At 50.8% G+C, this 5,000-nt stretch overlaps 6 non-coding genes across 6 annotated transcripts in view; all 6 read right to left on the reverse strand.

Annotated features, from left to right (window-relative positions):
• LOC148841047 (U6 spliceosomal RNA) overlaps nt 1-77 on the reverse strand; it is a 107-nt gene extending 30 nt beyond the window's left edge. Inside the window, exon 1 of the small nuclear RNA XR_016091794.1 lies at nt 1-77. This exon is cut by the window's left edge and continues 30 nt beyond it. This is a non-coding gene — a small nuclear RNA (U6 spliceosomal RNA).
• Nucleotides 78-838: 761 nt separating this feature from the next.
• Nucleotides 839-945, reverse strand: LOC148841048 (U6 spliceosomal RNA). The gene has a single exon (XR_016091795.1). It is a non-coding gene; the product is annotated as a U6 spliceosomal RNA (small nuclear RNA).
• Nucleotides 946-1,706: 761 nt separating this feature from the next.
• On the reverse strand, nt 1,707-1,813 carry LOC148841049 (U6 spliceosomal RNA). The gene has a single exon (XR_016091796.1). It is a non-coding gene; the product is annotated as a U6 spliceosomal RNA (small nuclear RNA).
• Nucleotides 1,814-2,571: 758 nt separating this feature from the next.
• Nucleotides 2,572-2,678, reverse strand: LOC148841050 (U6 spliceosomal RNA). Its single transcript, XR_016091797.1, has one exon. It is a non-coding gene; the product is annotated as a U6 spliceosomal RNA (small nuclear RNA).
• A 760-nt stretch (nt 2,679-3,438) lies between these two features.
• On the reverse strand, nt 3,439-3,545 carry LOC148841051 (U6 spliceosomal RNA). Its single transcript, XR_016091799.1, has one exon. It is a non-coding gene; the product is annotated as a U6 spliceosomal RNA (small nuclear RNA).
• Nucleotides 3,546-4,306: 761 nt separating this feature from the next.
• Nucleotides 4,307-4,413, reverse strand: LOC148841052 (U6 spliceosomal RNA). The gene has a single exon (XR_016091800.1). It is a non-coding gene; the product is annotated as a U6 spliceosomal RNA (small nuclear RNA).
• Nucleotides 4,414-5,000: the final 587 nt, after the last annotated feature.

The following is a 5,000-nucleotide window of genomic DNA, read 5'->3' on the forward strand; positions in this document are numbered from 1 at the left end:
GTCATCCTTGCGCAGGGGCCATGCTAATCTTCTCTGTATCGTTCCAATTTTAGTATATGTGCTGCCGAAGCAAGCACAGTTAGTGGGGTCCGATTGGCTGTATATGTGCCACGCCACCTGGGAGGTGTTCCCTTCCGTGGTGTGTTGTGTGAGGCCGGGTAATTAAAGCTATGTCTTCCGTATCAAACTTTTTCCATCTGAAATAACTCCTCACGCCTTTGTCACACGTAGCTTACCATTCAGAGTTGGTGGTGTTTGTCAAGGCCCGACTTTTGAAAAGAAATTGCTCTTGGTATGATGCAGAGGAGCACCCTGGGAAACGTCTGCGGCATCCGATTCAGCACACAGCCGTTGGACGGCCAATGGCAAGGGACACAAAGGAGAAGGCGGGACTTCCCCTAAGCAGGCCACGCTCTGAGGAAGGAGGGGGAAGGGAGCAAGTCACAACTATGACCAAGGAACACAGAGTGAGTGGCTCCCACGGTCATATCCAGAAGCCGCAATAACCCGAAATTCACAGCAGAGCGGGATTCAAGCACCCAGCCTGCCCTCACACCGTTTAACCGTGAGGATGAGGTAGCAGTGGACTTTGCGGCAGAGACCATGCCAGGTGAAGACACCGCACGCATCTCAATCGTGCTCTGATCAAGTACAGTTTTCCTCACCCAGCCCCAGAGCAGAGGCCTAGAAACTTCATTCCAGCCCTTTACTACCAGCTTTGAATGCCTACAAATACAACAAAACCAAAGATGGTGATGCACACATGGCAATGTACATTAAACCAAGTTCGAAGCGCTAAACAGTGGTGCTGGGGCGTGGTCTCCTAAGAAGCGAGCTCCAAAATATGGAACGCTTCACGAATTTGCGTGTCATCCTTGCGCAGGGGCCATGCTAATCTTCTCTGTATCGTTCCAATTTTAGTATATGTGCTGCCGAAGCAAGCACAGTTAGTGGGGGCCGATTGGCTGTATATTTGCCACGCCACCTGGGAGGTGTTCACTTCCGTGGTGTGTTGTGTGAGTGCGTGTAATTTAAGCTATGTCTTCCGTATCAAGCTTTTACCATCTGAAATAACTCCTCACGCCTTTGTCATACGTAGCTTACCATTCAGAGTTGGTTGTGTTTGTCAAGGCCCGACTTTTGAAAAGACATAGCTCTTGGTATGAAGCAGAGGAGCACCCTGGGAAACGTCTGCGGCATCCGATTCAGTACAGACCCATTGGACTGCCAATGGCAAGGGACACAAAGGAGAAGGCGGGACTTCCCCTAAGCAGGCCATGCTCTGAGGAAGGAGGGGGAAGGGAGCAAGTCACAACTATGACCAAGGAACACAGAGTGACTGGCTCCCACGGTCATATCCAGAAGCCGCAAACACCCGAAATTCACAGCAGAGCGGGACTCAAGCACCCAGCATGCCCTCACATCGCTTAACCGTGAGGATGAGGTGGCAGTGGACTTTGCGGCAGAGACCATGCCAGGTGAAGACACCGCACACATCTCAATCGTGCTCTGATCAAGTACAGTTTTCCTCACCCAGCCCCAGAGCAGAGGCCTAGAAACTTCATTCCAGCCCTTTACTACCAGCTTTGAATGCCTACAAATACAACAAAACCAAAGATGGTGATGCACACATGGCAATGTACATTAAACCAAGATCAAAGCGCTAAGCAGTGGTGCTGGAGCGTGGTCTCCTAAGAAGCTAGCTCCAAAATATGGAACGCTTCACGAATTTGCGTGTCATCCTTGCGCAGGGGCCATGCTAATCTTCTCTGTATCGTTCCAATTTTAGTATATGTGCTGCCGAAGCAAGCACAGTTAGTGGGGGCCGATTGTCTGTATATGTTCCACGCCACCTGGGAGGTGTTCAATTCCATGGTGTGTTGTGTGAGGGCGGGTAATTTAGCTATATCTTCTGTATCAAACTTTTACCATCTGAATTAACTCTTCACGCCTTTGTCATATATAGCTTACCATTCAGAGCTGGTGCTGTTTGTCAAGGCCCGACTTTTGAAAAGAAATTGCTCTTGGTATGATGCAGAGGAGCACCCTGGGAAAAGTCTGCGGCATCCGATTCAGCACACAGCCGTTGGACGGCCAATGGCAAGGGACACAAAGGAGAAGGCGGGACTTCCCCTAAGCAGGCCATGCTCTGAGGAAGGAGGGGGAAGGGAGCAAGTCACAACTATTACCAAGGAACACCTAGTGACTGGCTCCCACGGTCATATCCAGAAGCCGCAAACACCCAAAATTCACAGCAGAGCGGGACTCAAGCACCCAGCCACCCTCACACCGCTTAACCGTGAGGATGAGGTGGCAGTGGACTTTACGGCAGAGACCATGTCAGGTGAAGACACCGCACGCATCTCAATCGTGCTCTGATCAAGTACAGTTTTCCTCAACCAGCCCCAGAGCAGAGGCCTTGAAACTTCATTCCAGCCCTTTACTACCAGCTTTGAATGCCTACAAATACAACAAAACCAAAGATGGTGATGCACACATGGCAATGTACATTAAACCAAGTTCGAAGCGCTAAGCAGTGGTGCTGGGGCGTGGTCTACTAATAAGCTAGCTCAAAATATGGAACGCTTCACGAATTTGCGTGTCATCCTTGCGCAGGGGCCATGCTAATCTTCTCTGTATCGTTCCAATTTTAGTATATGTGCTGCCGAAGCAAGCACAGTTAGTGGGGGCCGATTGGCTGTATATGTGCCACGCCACCTGGGAGGTGTTTACTTCTGTGGTGTGCTGTGTGAGGGCGGGTAATTTAAGCTATGTCTTCCGTATCAAACTTTTACCATCTGAAATAACTCCTCACGCCTTTGTCATACGTAGCTTACCATTCAGAGTTGGTTGTGTTTGTCAAGGCCCGACTTTTGAAAAGAAATTGCTCTTGGTATGATGCAGAGGAGCACCCTGGGAAACGTCTGCGGCATCCGATTCAGCACACAGCCGTTGGACGGCCAATGGCAAGGGACACAAAGGAGAAGGCGGGACTTCCCCTAAGCAGGCCACGCTCTGAGGAAGGAGGGGGAAGGGAGCAAGTCACAACTATGACCAAGGAACACAGAGTGACTGGCTCCCACGGTCATATCCAGAAGCCGCAAACACCCAAAATTCACAGCAGAGCGGGACTCAAGCACCCAGCCACCCTCACACCGCTTAACCGTGAGAATGAGGTGGCAGTGGACTTTGCGGCCGAGACCATGCCAGGTGAAGACACCGCACGCATCTCAATCGTGCTCTGATCAAGTACAGTTTTCCTCACCCAGCCCCAGAGCAGAGGCCTAGAAACTTCATTCCAGCCCTTTACTACCAGCTTTGAATGCCTACAAATACAACAAAACCAAAGATGGTGATGCACACATGGCAATGTACATTAAACCAAGTTCGAAGCGCTAAGCAGTGGTGCTGGGGCGTGGTCTCCTAAGAACCGAGCTCCAAAATATGGAACGCTTCACGAATTTGCGTGTCATCCTTGCGCAGGGGCCATGCTAATCTTCTCTGTATCGTTCCAATTTTAGTATATGTGCTGCCGAAGCAAGCACAGTTAGTGGGGTCCGATTGGCTGTATATGTGCCACGCCACCTGGGAGGTGTTCCCTTCCGTGGTGTGTTGTGTGAGGCCGGGTAATTAAAGCTATGTCTTCCGTATCAAACTTTTTCCATCTGAAATAACTCCTCACGCCTTTGTCACACGTAGCTTACCATTCAGAGTTGGTGGTGTTTGTCAAGGCCCGACTTTTGAAAAGAAATTGCTCTTGGTATGATGCAGAGGAGCACCCTGGGAAACGTCTGCGGCATCCGATTCAGCACACAGCCGTTGGACGGCCAATGGCAAGGGACACAAAGGAGAAGGCGGGACTTCCCCTAAGCAGGCCACGCTCTGAGGAAGGAGGGGGAAGGGAGCAAGTCACAACTATGACCAAGGAACACAGAGTGAGTGGCTCCCACGGTCATATCCAGAAGCCGCAATAACCCGAAATTCACAGCAGAGCGGGATTCAAGCACCCAGCCTGCCCTCACACCGTTTAACCGTGAGGATGAGGTAGCAGTGGACTTTGCGGCAGAGACCATGCCAGGTGAAGACACCGCACGCATCTCAATCGTGCTCTGATCAAGTACAGTTTTCCTCACCCAGCCCCAGAGCAGAGGCCTAGAAACTTCATTCCAGCCCTTTACTACCAGCTTTGAATGCCTACAAATACAACAAAACCAAAGATGGTGATGCACACATGGCAATGTACATTAAACCAAGTTCGAAGCGCTAAACAGTGGTGCTGGGGCGTGGTCTCCTAAGAAGCGAGCTCCAAAATATGGAACGCTTCACGAATTTGCGTGTCATCCTTGCGCAGGGGCCATGCTAATCTTCTCTGTATCGTTCCAATTTTAGTATATGTGCTGCCGAAGCAAGCACAGTTAGTGGGGGCCGATTGGCTGTATATTTGCCACGCCACCTGGGAGGTGTTCACTTCCGTGGTGTGTTGTGTGAGGGCGTGTAATTTAAGCTATGTCTTCCGTATCAAACTTTTACCATCTGAAATAACTCCTCACGCCTTTGTCATACGTAGCTTACCATTCAGAGTTGGTTGTGTTTGTCAAGGCCCGACTTTTGAAAAGACATAGCTCTTGGTATGAAGCAGAGGAGCACCCTGGGAAACGTCTGCGGCATCCGATTCAGTACAGACCCGTTGGACGGCCAATGGCAAGGGACACAAAGGAGAAGGCGGGACTTCCCCTAAGCAGGCCATGCTCTGAGGAAGGAGGGGGAAGGGAGCAAGTCACAACTATGACCAAGGAACACAGAGTGACTGGCTCCCACGGTCATATCCAGAAGCCGCAAACACCCGAAATTCACAGCAGAGCGGGACTCAAGCACCCAGCATGCCCTCACATCGCTTAACCGTGAGGATGAGGTGGCAGTGGACTTTGCGGCAGAGACCATGCCAGGTGAAGACACCGCACACATCTCAATCGTGCTCTGATCAAGTACAGTTTTCCTCA

The sequence above is a fragment of the Atractosteus spatula genome, chromosome 1 (genome assembly GCF_055471065.1).
Source record: "Atractosteus spatula isolate fAtrSpa1 chromosome 1, fAtrSpa1.hap1, whole genome shotgun sequence".
In the NCBI taxonomy this organism is placed as follows: domain Eukaryota; kingdom Metazoa; phylum Chordata; class Actinopteri; order Semionotiformes; family Lepisosteidae; genus Atractosteus; species Atractosteus spatula.